At 45.1% G+C, this 15707-nt stretch overlaps 2 non-coding genes across 2 annotated transcripts; both read left to right on the forward strand.

The window, feature by feature from the left end:
• Positions 1 to 2023: 2023 nt before the first annotated feature.
• Positions 2024 to 2097, forward strand: TRNAN-GUU (transfer RNA asparagine (anticodon GUU)). The gene has a single exon. It is a non-coding gene; the product is annotated as a tRNA-Asn (tRNA).
• Positions 2098 to 13988: 11891 nt separating this feature from the next.
• Positions 13989 to 14062, forward strand: TRNAN-GUU (transfer RNA asparagine (anticodon GUU)). Its single transcript has one exon. It is a non-coding gene; the product is annotated as a tRNA-Asn (tRNA).
• Positions 14063 to 15707: the final 1645 nt, after the last annotated feature.

The raw sequence follows: 15707 nt of genomic DNA on the forward strand, positions 1-15707 counted from the left end.
CTTCCCCACGGCGGCTGTGTTTCGATGGAGGCGAAACGAAAGGGCGTCCGTGTGCTGTGCGATGTCAGCGCACGTTAAAGATCCCCAGGTGGTCGAAATTACTCCGTAGCCCTCCACTACGGCTCCTCTTTCTCTCTGTCCACTTTCACTCCCACCTTCCTCCCATCTGTTACGGCATGGTTCAGGTGTCCACAGAGACAAGTGTGACAGATACTGCGCCTTTTCCTTCCTGTGAACCAGTAATTATTATTAATATTATTTATTCCGCTTCCCACTTGAAGGAGCTAATTATTCTCTTATCCTATCCTGCGCTATGCCGAAGAGTGAGAGCCGATGGAAGGCCACGGTAAGACTGAAACCGAAACTGTTTTTCCACACCAGCTTGCAGTGCTTAACTGTTAAAGCTCTGGTCCAAACCCTTGCACAATCAAATTTGATTTGAATATTGCTTTAGTAGCATGTATTTTCTGTTTTCAGTGCTAAAAGGATTTCAAACTGGGGGCGTGTCTTTTAAAATTCCTAACCGGTACCATATTTCATAGCTGGCGTCATTAAACAACCGCGAAGTGTTAATTGTGCGAGGTGCTTTATTTTATTTTTTTTTGTATCTAGTTTGTAAGACTCCGCGCCCACTGGCGCCCTGGGCGTACAAGCGTGTGCGCGGCACGCTCTCTCGCGCGCTTCCTTTTTTTTTTTTTTTTCCGAGAGCGAGTTCACCCGGATGCGTCCCGACGGTGCTTGCCCAGCCCTGGCGTGGTATCTGATGGATCGCGGCGGCGAAGCTGATAAGCGCGGAGCAAGCAGCTACCGGGGGGACTTTCTGCATGAACACGCCAGCTACTAGGGCACGTTGACGGCTGGAACCGCTGTTACGAAGACCTGTCACTGCCAGTCGGAACATTCACGGACGAAAGCGGGGGTGTTTCGTCCATCCTGACTCTGCAGCGGAGGTGCATTGGTTGCAAGCCTATACGCGGACCTTGTCGCGGTACCGGGCGTGAGTGGCTGCTCCTTGCGCAGGCTCAGAAGCCTTACGCTAAGAATACATATCAGTGTAGAACAAATAGTGCCGCGCTGTTGTGTATTGTTAGCGTAAACTTCTTTTTTTCGGGAATAGGACCCGTCTTGTACGCGCAGCTGAGGGATTTATTATGCAAAATGTTTCGCTATAATACCGGCGTAGCACCTTATACTGGTTTTTATGACACAGTGTAAACTGGTGTACTATAGACCTTTTCAAAATTGGCCGAAGGGCGCTGCCATATTGGAAACTGGGCTGTGCTCATAACACAGGAAAAAGCTGAGGATTCTCCCCCGACGTCTGGTCCACAGCCCAGTCAAACCGGTTTCTCCGAGGTTCGTGAAAAGGACTATACTCAATGCACGTGATGTTTTACTCGACCGCTGATATTACGGCTCACAAACTCAATAATAGAAGGCGATGCCTTCAAGTTTTATTGAAAGGTTAATTATGCCCCTCCTTAGCTGCGTCTTAGAAAATCGGAGAAATCGATTTTCCAGCAGCCGGGGAAAACAGCCATAGTTTTCAACTTGAAAATCATTACGGCTCAATGTGCTCACGTGGCGTCCTTTTCTTTCTACTGTCGTCTTCGTTGCACCTTTTAAGTCATGAATCAACTCGTTCCGGAAACCGTCATTCCAGAGTATCGAGATTACAAAGATTACAAAACACATTTACAATCTCCGCTTTTCATTGAGAATTATAATATTCCCAGGCAAATTTACATAATGCAGTCTGCTTAGTTTCTCCCTTCCAATCAACACAATAGTCCAATGAGAAGATCATTCCGCTATACAGAGACTCTACTCACGCGTGAAGTAAATAGTAAAACCATTTGTGTCTGTGTAAACTTGTTTTGAAAGGCGGGTTGCCTTTTATGAGCTGCTGCTGAGAACAGCTGCTCTCTGTCGCCCGGTGGACGTCATGTCACACGTCACTTGCAGCTGCATAAAGCTGGAGACCGTTCTTGGCTTGTGTTCTTCGCGCGAAGCAGGAGTGCCCGCCTCCGTGGCGCAATCGGCTAGCGCGTTCGGCTGTTAACCGAAAGGTTGGAGGTTCGAGCCCTCCCGGGGGCGCATTTCTCTTTTGTTATGAGATTTTTTTTCTTTTTGTTCAAGACGACTTCGTTTCTTGACACTGAGCAGTGTCGCCCGCCTCCGTGGCGCAATCGGCTAGCGCGTTCGGCGCGTTCGGCTAGCGTGTTCGGCTGTTCGGTTGGAGGTTCGAATCCTCCCGGGGGCGCAGTTCTCTTTCGGTACGATTATCTCTTATTTTCTGGTATTTCTTCAAGACGTGGTTTGGATTCTTGGCACTGAGCAGCAGTGCCCGCTACGGCCCATCTCCATGGCGCAATATACGTCTGCATGCCTGAAAGCCATTCTGGAGCACCAGACACTGCCTAGGCCGAATATCATGAACATATCTAGCGGTAGCCCATCATCATCCTCAATTGGTAAAAATCCAATTCCGAATGCCTCCACGGGAAGGTCTTTTTTAATTCTTCGTTGTAGAATGTCGCAGGAGAAAAGGCTTCCCAACAGTCTAAGAAAAAGTGTTCGATGTTTCCGGTTTGCGGCATATGAAACAGTGATTTCCCCAAGGTACAAAAAAATATTGTATTTCTAAATGAGTCTCAACTTCTAGTGTATTGCTATGGAGCTTGAAAGAGAAAGTTTTTGTTCCCCCTGGTACAGCCATATTTTTTACTCGTTTAAGGACTGACTTCCATGGACCTGCACAGTACAACAATCTGTACAATGGGATCGGGAGAAAGACATCGCACAAGTCCTTGTAAAGTTTCTTTCACGACACCAGTTCATAAATATTCAAACAAAAAACGGGCTTGCAATACACGACATGACAACATGTACACTTCTTTAAGAATTCCGAAAATCCTCCCTTGCATGCTAGCCGAACCTACAAAATTTGGTAGCACATTGTTCAATCTAACCTGACACACAGTTCGTAAAATGGGTCCTTTGTATCACGAAAGAACATAAAACGGTTAACCACTTGACGCAGGTACAAATGCGCCAAACCAACGCCTACAGATCGGACGCGATGAAACAAGCTGGTTGGGCTTGTGCGCTCCCAAGTGCTTCCCCACACAAACTTGGCGAACACACGGTTGAATCCATGCTCCTTCACACGAGAAGAAGGCAGTACTTGTAACACGTACCATATCTTGGCAACAAGAAATAAATTACAAATCGTAGCACGTGCAAACATAGACCAACCGAATCCTTTTAGTCTGTCGGCCTTCTCACGTACTTCTAAAACCTTCTGGTTCCAGTATGACTCACTGTCTCGGTAGTTTCCCAGTAGCACTCCTAAATACTTCACTAAGGTTCTTACCCAAGGCATGCTCACGAAACGCGCAGGAGTTGTGTGCCACTCTCCACGCCAGAAACCCAGACACGTATTCCAGTTCACAGCACTACCACTCTCAGAACAAAAGTCCTTCACCAATTTGACAACAGTGCGAATGTTTTTGTAGTCGGCGCAGAATGCGGCAATGTCATCGGCATACGCGAGTATGCGGATCTCTGCTGAATGCAAACGAAAACCTCGAATATTGCTGCTCTCGATAATGCTCAGACAAAATGGTTCAATAAACAAGCAGAACAGCAGTGGCGACAGGGGGCAGCCTTGACATACAGAGCGTTGCACTTGGATGCGCTCATCCACCTTCTTATTTACTATCAGGCGCGTCGGGCACCCTCTGTACGCCATTGAGAGTCCTTTGCAAATACCTGAGCCCACATTTGCATGCTCTAAAATTGATAACAGGACATCATGCGGCATCTTGTGGAAAGCTTTCTCTAGGTCAAGCTGGAGCATGGCAACATTCTCATGCAAGGTGTCGCAACACTCCAGCACAGACCGTGCCTTGTGGATATTAGTATATATGGTTCGGCCTTTAATGCCGCAGGTCTGATGCGGTCCTACTAATTCTTCCACTGTAGTTTGAAGCATTTTAGCTAGAATTTTCATGAAGATCTTATAATCTGAGTTCGTCAGGGATATCGGTGTGCAAGCGGTAACTTGTTGAAGCTGGGCTTCGTCAACGTTTTTTGGTATTAAAATTGTATGGGCTGTGATAGTACAGCAGTATCTTCGCGAAGCCGTTGCGACTTTTATTCAAGTTCTCAAGACAGAAGACGATTCCAAGAATGGAAGTGTTGCTGCAAATGACTGATTTGTAATGGATCGCGCCACCCAAATTGCTTTGTTTTAACCCATGTTTTGTATTTGTCGTGTAATAACCTGTGTGATTGTGTGTGTGTGTGTGTGTGTGGGTGTGTGCGCGTGTGCGTGCGTGCGTGTGTGTGTGTGTGTGCGTGTGTGTGTGTGTGTGTGTGTGTGTGTGTGTGTGTGTGTGTGTGTGTGTGTGTGTGTGTGTGTGTGTGTGTGTGTGTGTGTGTGTGTGTGTGTGTGTGTGTGTGTGTGTGTGTGTGTGTGTGTGTGTGTGTGTGTGTGTGTGTGTGTGTGGAGTAATCTTCTATATGTGTAAAATCTGATAATAAATTAGGCAATAAAGAAAAAATCTCCGTGGCGCAATAGGCTAGAGCGTTTGGCCGTTAACCGAAAGCTTGGAGGTTCAAGCTTTCCCGGGGCCGCGCATTACTTTTTTCCTGCACGGGGTATTTTTTGTTTCGAATTCTCTTTAAAGTGAGTACGAAGTGAAGTTCCCTGCGATGTGTGGTTTTCAGTAAAACAATCTTTTGGGCGAGTTGGTAGTTTACATTCGACATAGATGTGTGGTTTGTCGGCTTTGATAAAGGCGCATGTAATGTATTCCTATAATTTATTTTCGATAGTTTGCATCAGGGAAATTACCTGGTCATAAAACCGTTTTAGTTTTTTTGGTCTTGTCGAAGGTAATAGTCATATTAGAATAATGTTGTGCTGATGAATTAGAACACTGCTGGCAAGCAAAATAATTTTTTGTGATCGCTATGGCTGTTTTCTTCTCAGCTGATCTGAATTGCCGACTCAAATTGTACAGATTTAATACAAGACAGTTTTTTCCGCTATGCAAAGGCCATTAAATATGTTACAGACGCCAGGTTACCATAGATAACTAAAACAAGCAGCATATGAAACAGCTGAGTTGCTTCAAAACCTCAACCATGACGCTGTTAACATTCTGCATATATTATGTCAGAAGATTTGGACAACCCTGCAGTGGCCACAGGATTGCAGGAGGTCAGTTTACATCCCCACTCAAAAGAAAGACAGTGCCAAAGATTGTTCCAACTACCGCACGATCGCGCTTATTTCGCATGCTAGCAAGGTGATGTTGAAAATCCTCCAAGGTAGGCTGCCGCATTATGTGGATCGGGAGCTTCCGGACGTGCAAGCTGGGTTTCGCAAAGGCAGAGGAACTAGAGACAAATTTCCAACCTTCGCTGGATCATGGAAAAAGCGAGAGAGTTCCAGAAACCCATCTTCTGCTTTATTGATTATGCGAAAGCGTTTGGCTGCGCAGATCACAGCAGATTGTTCTCCCAGAGATGAGAGTTCCAATTCAGCTCATCTGTCTCCTCAGGAACCTGTATGAAGGACAAGAGGCCACAGTCAGAACTGGGCATGGTCTTACTGATTGGTTTCCGATTGATAAAGGAGTGAGGCAAGGCTGCATACTGTCGCCCTGCCTATTTAACCTATATGCAGAGTGCATCATGAGGAAGGCCGATCTGGGCGAGTCTTCAGCTGGAGTGAAGATTGCTGGAAAACGTATCAACAACCTTATATGCGGATGATACCACTTTAATGGCAGACAGTGAAGTGGCACTCGAGAGACTTCTGATGCGCGTACAAGAAGAGAGTGAGAAGTTCGGGCTTAAACTGAACATTAAAAAGACAAAGATCATGGAGCCTTGAACTATCAAGTCCTGGAGCATCAAGGGAAAAGAAGTGGAAGCTGTGACAGATTTTCTCTTCTTGGGCTCCAAGATTACCCCGGAAGTAGACTGCAGCCATGAAATTAGGAGACGCCTGCTTCTGGGAAAGAGAGCCTTGGTTATCCTTGACCGCCTAGTAAAGAGCAGAGACATTACACTGCCAACCAAGATCCGTATAACTCTTGCTATGGTCATTCCAGTTGTGACGTACGGATTCGAGAGTTGGACTGTGAAGAAGGCTGACCGCCGAAGAATTGACGCGTTGAATTGTGGTGCTGGCGGAGACTCTTGAGAGTTCCTTGGACGGCCAGAAGATCAAATCAGTCGATATTGTCAACCCTGACTGCTCATTGGAGGGTCAAATTCTAAAGTTAAAGCTCAAGTACTTTGGTCATCTGATGAGAAGAGAGGAGTCGTTGGAGAAAAATTTGATGTTGGGAAAGGTTGTGGGTCGCCGGAGAAGGGGTAGGCAGCGAATGCAATAGTTAGATGGCATCTTCGAGGCGCTACAGATGAAGTTATGTGATGCTAAGAAGATAGTGAGAGACCGGAAAGCATGGCGTTACATGCTCCATAGGGTCACGAAGAGTCGGACACGACTGAACGACTGAAGTGAACTGAGGTATAGTGGTAAAGATTTGACTCGCCGATTATTTTTTGGCAGTGTCCCTACAGCTCTCGCCCGCTGTTCGAGGCGTGAAATGTCTCTGACTTCCGCGCACTTTGCAGTGCTCTGAAAAGAACTCTACGCTTCATCTACATCGATGTCTTCAGTGGGGCCAGTTTTAGATACATTGTGATGGCTTTTGCACAGTAGAGCAAAGCTGCCGACACCGACGGCTTACCAAGTCATTTTCAAGCGGGAGTAAATGAGTGCCGCCTTTTATGAACAAATTAGTGCCGACGCAGGCAGTAGCGCGGAGTGTCTACTGTCGTTGGCGCATTTCCTTTGCATTATTTTCTTAGCGTCTACATTTCCCTTCAGTTTTCCTTGCCGAGAGAGCAGACGAGGAGAGGCGGGTATGTAGGCGGGAGGGCTCCGATTATGGTGATAACTGAGTCAGTGAGAAATTGTAGGCAACTGAGCTAAGAAAGATAGTGTTCTGAGATATAAGTTCTCGTTCTGGCTACCTTCCATGTTCGCCGGGGAGAAGGGCTACTGCCACAATCTGGTCTTGTTAAGGCTCCTATTGAGTTTTCCTTTTATCCTTCTTTTATGATCCTTTGGTCTACGTTCGTGAGCAATCTTTCAGATATTCCTCCATTTAACCTTTGTATTAAGAGAACTGCAGATACTTTCTCGCATCACATTTGCGAATTACCCCATTCTTCTCGTTTTCTATCTACTCCGGACTAGCATATGTTATTAATGTAATAAGCTTGGTTATTCCAAATATCCATCGATTGGAAATTGTTTCTTCGCGCTGAATCCAAGCCGACTATCGTTTGCTTGCTCTTAATTCGAATGCTTTATATTTCCTATTAGCAACGAGACGCCTCCGGTCTGTCGTATGCAAGGGCCGTTACAAAGGACTGCTCAGAAAGAATAAAGGAGAAATTAGGCATGTTATGCTTCGCTTAAACAGATTTATACTAGCGGAAAAACCTTTGTATGGTTAGGTATGGTCTTCCTTTGCGGTTTAGCAATAAGAGACTGGCCAAGATTTCGGCAAGTCGTTAAAGCCTTTTGTACCGAGAGCAACATTGGCCCCAGTCTCGCCATTTCGCCGTGCCTGTCCGAAGAGCGAGGATAGAAGAAAAAAAAGAAGTCAAACAAGAATAAGTAAACGAAGAAGAAGAAGAAAGAGGAGAAAAAATAAGAACAAGAAGAACAGGAAGAAGACAGATAACTCGGTGGTTGGTAGAGGCGAACTACAATAGCGAGTTGCTAGGGCAGAAGGTTCGTTCGAACGTTGTGACGGATGTGAGCCCCGGACTTCGACGTAGGGACGATCTGCTTCACCCAAATGAGAATGGTCAACGACGAGAGGCAAGGGGTTTTGATACGTGAAGTGATTCCCCTATGACATAAATAAAGCTGAAACCATAAAGTAAACAACTATGTGCAAAAGTCATGTCCTTACTTTCAAGCCGTACCTAAGCGTATAGCCATACAGATTGCTCTCGCGTAACACCAGGTTTAGCCACGCGCACAACCACAGCTGATTTTCTTGAATGGCATACAATTAGAGATGCATATCGCTTTGTTTCGAATCCCTGTGGAAAACGAGCCTCCAACTTGACTCTACCATGTTTTATGTTAAACGGGGAAGCGAAATAGTATAATTACACCGTCCTGAATGCTGCGCAACAAGCGATTTTCCCCAGTATTGATACTAAAGAGGAGGAATTTGGCGCCACATAGAGGTCCGCTAGTCACGTAGGAGAAAGGTGTGCTCCAAAAGAGGTAGTTTGGACATGTCCTGCCATAGGTGTACCTATTGTCCATGCTGTCGTCTCAGTCGACGCTTAGGCGGCTCGGCAATGGTTGACGTCAGAGTTACCATGGCAACCAACAAGGCGCAAGCAAGGTTTTTGCTGGGGTTCTCACGTTTGTATGAGTAGGTTTTGTGTTAATATTCGTATTACGCGATAGCATATTGGGTTCGCTGCGCCGAATAGTCGTTGTAGTGCACTAGGTTTTAGAAACATGCCAGAAAACTATGGGGAAAAAATACGGACGTCCAATGTTGTCAAACTTGTGGTGCAACCGTTCGTCGTTCAGCGTTAAAGGTGGTGTCATATATCGTTTCGCTCGCGTTTAGCACCCATCTGATAGTCTAATTGATATAGGGATGCTTAAGCACGACTAATGTACCTTCATTTGTACGTCGTTCATTAGGGGTAAAGGTGTCACCCGGGAGATAAATATAACGTTTTCCTATCCCTAACAATAAAATCAAGTAAAACATTTAGTACTTTCTCAAATTCTGTCCCCTTTTTTAAACGGTAAGAATTCGCGTGACGAAAAAGCGGTTGAAGAGGCTATCACATCCAGTCATAAGGCGAAGTTAATTCTTCGTTTAATTTGATGCCGAATTTTTAAAGGATGTTTCTTTAACCAAAGCAAAGTGGTTGAGTTGAAAAGAGATTTGGTTAGTTTGGGCATGGTCGAAACATAACCCACAACATTCAGACTTTGAGACGGGCATGCTACCCACAGGCAACGAATGCTCGTTGGTTGAAGCTGAAAAGAAATTAGGACATGCAGAACGCGCATTGGATTTAGGGGAGTTATAGTTAGTGGTATTAAAGTCAGATGGAAGTGCTATCATTATGATTCTCCTTTCGATCGACCAGACAGGATCGTAGACGAATGAAGAGCTTTAATGAGCGGTGATGCATGGTGCGAGATGGACCTTAAATACTTTCACATTCATAGCACATACGCAATCGTATGTGCTCCCCGTCACTGCACTGTTTCTTGCCTTATTCTTCTCTCTTGGTGCGTCGTTCCATAACACGTATCACTATCGCTTCGATACGTTACATTAATCACCTTCAATTGTAGGCTTTTCCGTTAGGTTGCAAGTTTCCTAACTTTGAGTAAGTGCTAGCTCACTTAAAGGTGTCATTGCTTATAATAAAAACTTGCATGCTGGGTCTACAATGCGGCATTTCTACCTCTTCTTAAGTTCCTGTTACAATGCTACCGAAGGAAGTCCCAACATCTAGATGGGTGTTTTGTTGCGAAAGCAATACTACGGCAGGCAAAGCGAGACCTTGGGTGGCCGCAGCTAAGCCGTGAATAGGCGTGAAGAGGCGTAGCTATGGTCTCATAAAAAAAGCCTGCCATGACATTTGAATTTCGCGTTACGCCTATGCCACGGGCAAGAGCTGTCAACTCGGCTCGCTCCTTTCATATGGGAGGGTGATATCAGAATCAGCCTGCCAGAACCGTTTGCATTCTCTTTAACCCTACGACACGCAGGCACGTCCATACGGCTTGGTTGAAGTGTGACATAGTATGTGGGCTGGCAGCTTACGCTCTCGCGTCATATCCTTAAACGATGAGCTTAAGTGTCTCCAATAATGTAGCACCTTACACTGATAGGGCGTGATAGGGGAATAATGTAGCAGGCAAAAGAAACTTCCGCCTTTGCTTTTTTCTATTGTTCCTATGGTTTGCTTGTGTTTCACCATTTATTTTTGTGGTGTTATAGGTACAAATATCTGAATACTCCGCCCCCCTTGTGGCTAAGTAGGTGAGAAAGCTAGATTAATACTTTTAACGACACGGGTTCGATCCCTGCACAGCGGCTGCTTTCCGGTGGGGACGGAAAAGCAAGGCGCCCATGTAATGTGCGATGGCAGTGAACTTTAAAGAGCCCCAGGTGGTCGAAATGTCTGGAGACCTTCACTACGGCACTACCCTTCATTGTCTTAGTCGCTTTGGGATATGAAAGACTGAAAACGTAAAACCAAACAAAATTTTTTGGGGTAAGTTTGAGAGATGCAGCATGTGGGTGGCAGTAACAGCAGACAGCGGTGATGACGGTCGCTTCTGCCCGTACTTCCTTGAGGTGTTGCTCCTAGTCTGACAAGTTTGAGTGAGAGAGAGGCGCCTCTGAACTTTCAGTCATTTAATGGGCAGTTTTCCGGATTTCATTGACAAGCCCACACCTTATGGCATAGGCCCGCCTACGCTTCGCTGAACAGACTCTACTTCTTTTATTTTTTTTTTTTTGCTTTTTATTAGTCGAGCTCAGCCTCCAAGTTTGCAACCTTCTACTATGTGCTAGCTGATTGGAATGTTTCATTGGGTGTTTTAATCAAAAATTGCACGGCTGCACAAGTGAAGATTAAGATACTAAAAACTGCACGATGCTAAGTGCGTTGCCAAAACACGGAAGCTCGCCCACTAAAGTATTTCACTCTGAAGGGTAAGTTGGTTCATACTAAGTGAACGAGCAATAACTGCACGAAAAAAAAACGGTACGTAAGAAACACACAGGCACAAACAAGGCACAGACTTCCAACTAGATTTATTCACGAAAAAGCTGGCTTATATAGCCTCTCAACAAAACAATAAATACACTATCGCGAAAAGTGCTCGACAGTTACAACAGAACATTATGTCAGAATCAAAGCGACTGTGGAAACCCGAACATGCCCTTCTGGAAACTCTATCTCCTGTTTCAATAGCAATACTGACGGAGAACTGACTCAGTCGTCACTATTTTTGTCGATTAGGAAGGACTCGATGACCTTCCTTTCAGTCTTGTTCCTTGCCCTACAGAGGAAAGTGGTTTGATTCATATAGGGGTCGCATCCGCAGCTTTTGCAATGCAGAGGTAAATTGCTACCTGTGCCGGTGGGCATAGACCTATTGTGTTCAAGGGCCCGCTCATTGAAGATCCTGCTTCTTTGGCCGATGTATGCCCGGCCGCAAGATAGGGGTATCTGGTAGATAACCTGGAGGCAATCCTGGCGAACTTGGTCTGATGATTTAATCTGCATGTGCTGTGCTCAGTGTCTCTTCGTTCCTTTTTTCTCGATACTAATGGGCAAACTTTTTTCAGCTTTGCAGGTACCGAAAATACAACACGGATCCCATATCTGCCTGCCACCCTTTTGACATTATGAGAAAGACCGCGATAATACGGCGTGACAAATGTACGAATCTTATCTCTGCTTCGTACTTTCCTTTCGCTATCGCTTTCCTTTCGTATCGCTATCGAGACAGGAGATTGAGTTTCCAGAAGGGCATGTTCCTCAGCCGCTTTGCTTCTGCCATAATGTGCTGTTGTAACTCTCGAGCGGTTTTCGCGATAGTGTGTTTATTGTTTTGTTGAGAGGCTATATAAGCCAGTTGTCTCATGAATCTAGTTGAATGTCAGCGCCTTTTTTGTGCCTTATGTTTCGTACGTCTCATTTTTTTTTTCGCGCAGTTTTACTCGTTCACCTATCCCGCTAAAAATTAATAGTAACCAATGAATCTCAGAGGTCAGCGTCGAAAATGACAGCAGATGTACAAACGTTTTCCGAGAACTCATTGACGCTACTATTTGTGAGCGAAAAACTAAGGAAGATCGATGCATCTATTAAAATGATATTAACATGCTATTTTTCTTAATACGAATCAGCATGGTATAGTAGAAACGCGTCCCAGAGGCGAGCAAACAACTAATATATGTTCTCTCAATTAAAATAGAACGATCGACGGCAACATCAAACTGCCGAATTCTACAGCGTCCTTGATGAAATAGAACCTAGTAGTTCATAGAAAAGGGCTGTTTCCTAGAGGAAACAGAGGCAAAGAAAAAAAGATCACTGTGCTGAATATAAAAAACGGTAAGAAATAAATGCAAATAATTTTCACGGGGTTATTGAAATCAGAAAATTCAGGATTAAAATCAACGCCAACGCAGTATCGCAAAGCTCGTGCATTTGCGCGGCAATCATCAAGCACAGTACACTATGAAACTCAAGAAGTAATACGGAATGCTGGACATAGAAGAACATGTGGCGAACCGCTAAAGCAATTTTGGGCAGCCATCAAGTTGAGATACAATTTTTGCGTTGTGGTGTCATGAATGATATGCGTTGCGTGGTGAATCGGTAGTATATTTTCACTCTAGACTAGTCAGCATGGGAATGTTACGTAAAAATGTGAAACGGCACTTCTCTGACAACACGAACGCCACACACGAACTGTACACTGTCAAAATGACCCAAAAGCAGACGCTATCACGGGCAGCAACAAGAAACTTGAAAGCAGGGCTGAACTCAAAGATTTAAAAAGTGTCGCGTTTACTTCTGTTTCAATCGCCTATCGATGATTCCAATCGTTAAGTGATTGTCACTTAGCGTGTAGGGCTGCCGGTGTTTTGGTACAAGCTGAGGGCAGTTTCGAAAGAATCGTGCGTGCTTTGCCTTTCATTAAAACTAGGATGAATTCAGGTGCGGCTTTCGCTGAATAATTTAGCTGCTTGCATCACACATGCAATGTCAGCGCACGTTAAAGAACCCCAGGTGGTGGAAATTTCCGGAGTCCTTCACTACGGCGTCTCCTCATAGCTTGAGTCGCTTTGGGACGTGAAACCCTACAAACCAAACCATACCTTAATTTTTTAGCAGTGTTGAGTACTTAAGAAGTAGTGTGCGATGACGGAAAGAAATGATTAACACATGTATACAATACATGGTTGATATATGATCGAGGCAGTCAATATGCACTGCTGCGGCCATTGATGCAACAACAGTATGAAAGTCAAGCAATTTACAGAAGCGCCAGTAGAATTGGGCTGGGTAAGTTGTGGGAACTTCCTGAATTTAAGATCCCTATCTTTCGGAGTCGCTTAGGCTTTCTCTACGGTGATGGCAGCTTTTACTTGGTGCATTGCCGCCGAAGCTTTTGTGCAAATCTTGGCGCCAGCCTGTCTTCTCAAAATATTTATAAATTATTGTTGTTTTTCACCTTTATTCTTTTCCAAATAAAGTGCTTCCAGTAAAATATTCCGATCATTACAATGCATAATAGCTTCCATAGCTTCATTTATGCGGTGCCTGAAAATTCGTTATTTTGACTTTTTCATCATGGCAGTTCAATACCGAAATTTATCCATGCTCCTTGTTAACTCCTCATGGATTCGAGAAGGTTGGCAGTATAAAGCACAACTGGACTGCACTCCTTCTTAAAAAAAAAACTCCTCATGGAGACTCGGAAATCAAAGATTCTTGCACTCAATGAAAGGAAAAGAAAAATCAACCAGACCAAGAGGGCTTTTCACTACTTTCATTCGTTGTTGAGAATTTTAAATATTTCTAGAAACCGCATAAAGTGTAGAATGCTCTTATCAGCATTTCATTATTTAATAATCAAAGACGACGACTTAAAGTCCTTCACACCTTTACATCTGCTATACTCAGACGCGAAGTAACAAAAACCGACCTTTGTCACTGAATCTCGGTTGGTAAGAGCATTTGCCCTTCATGAGTTGCTGTTGGGAGCAGCTGCTCTCCGTCGCACGGAGGACGTCATGCTAAACGTCAGCTACAGCTGCATAAAGCTGGAGCTCGTTCATGGCTTGTGTTCTTTGAGCGGATAAGCGTCGCCCGCCTCCGTGGCGCAATCGGCTAGCGCGTTCGGCTGTTAACCGAAAGGTTGGAGGTTCGAGCCCTCCCGGGGGCGCATCTTTTTTGGTGCGGCAATGTTTTTTTTTTTTTTTTTGCGTTGTGCTGAAGTCGACTTCGTTTCTTGGCAAATGGCACAACTACAATTACATTTCTACTTTTTTTTTCTAGTTTTGTCCGCCAGGGAAACCACTAAGGCATGAAAAGTTTTCTTTTTTTTCTTGGGGGCGGGGGGGGGGGGGGGGGGGGGAGGATGCGGCAGGTGGGGCACTCAGGACATGACTGGAATAGATTGACGAGTTTAATCAAGACGGCCCTCAATGCAACAGTTTTTTTGCGTTTCTGCTTCCTCCCTTTCAACCAGTTTGAAGTAAATTCCTGAAACGAGCCCTATTTCGTGGTTCTAAAAATGAGTGTACTGCACAATTAGCGATTAGTTGTCTGTTCACTGCATATTGCATGTTGATCTATTACATGCCGTTTTTTTTTGGTTATATGTTTCGAAGGCTACTGTGGTACAGCACCCGCCTCGCATTCAGGAGGTGCCAGGTGTGATCCCTGGTGCCGCCGGGTGCCCACTGCATTGCAGTGGGTACAAGCTTTCCTCCGAACTTGTGCTCGGCTTTTCTGGGGTGAAATGCATGAGAAAGGGGTTATAGGTCTCGAACAGTTGCGCCGATGGGACAGTGATTCGCTGTGCCATCGGACAACAATAAGTCTGCCTCGCGTGGCAGAAGCCAATTATGTGTTTTTTTTTTTTCTTGAACCAACATTTTTGGTCCGTGGCCCCTTCTTCCAAGCATTCCTTTCATTCATACGATGTCACAAGCAAAGGCATAAACTTGCGCCGCAATTTTTCTCCCTTTGAACCCCTGCCCACATGCTAGGTAACTTACTGGGCATCACACAGTTAATCTCCCCGCCTTTCCGTTCTTCTTTATGTCTATCTCTCTCTCTCTCTCTCTCTTGCGCTAAATCTTAACTTCTAGAATATTTTGTACTGTACGCTGCCTATCTGAAGGATTGCTGGGGGCTCTTCTACAGAAAATAGTGATACACGATCATTCGCTCCATCGTGGTCATGTTATTGTGCATGCGGGACATATAGCCCGTCAACCACCGGTGTCGGTTTCAGGCTTGGCTCAAACGATCATTCACTCAAACCTGAAACAACGAAAACGAAGGACTTCACTATGCTCTTGTCCGTTTGCACGAATATTCGCGTACAGTTTGCGCATGCGCAGAAAAAATATCACCCCCGCTAATTTGATTACACAAATTCAGGAATAGTAGACTGCTACGAACATATGACTTCAACCCCTGGGGAGACGCGCAGGTCAGTTTCCAATGCTGTTGCTGAATACTTTTAAGTACACCATTTCCACAGCTTGATATTGCATTCGTTAGAAAGCCTTTTTTTTCGCTCTCTACGTTGCCGTGTTCATGAACTTCCTTTAATGAGCAGGCCAGTTCGAAAGCAAGAACACGTAGAACTTGAACTTGCAAGCCAGAACTTGAACGAGCGGCCGCATATGATTGGGCAGCCGTGGCATGTTGTAGGCGCTAACGACTTTTTGAAATGTGTAGGTTGTTGCTGCGATGGGATAGAACACGTCCTAGGCAGCACAGCTTTCCAACTGAGTTTCTTGCTAGCTTCCGGAGGTCTCTACCACTCTACGGGTGTAGGTAAAAACTTCCCCGGA

Source organism: Amblyomma maculatum, chromosome 11, assembly GCF_055883805.1.
Source record: "Amblyomma maculatum isolate TAMU_Amacu chromosome 11, ASM5588380v1, whole genome shotgun sequence".
NCBI classification, from domain to species: domain Eukaryota; kingdom Metazoa; phylum Arthropoda; class Arachnida; order Ixodida; family Ixodidae; genus Amblyomma; species Amblyomma maculatum.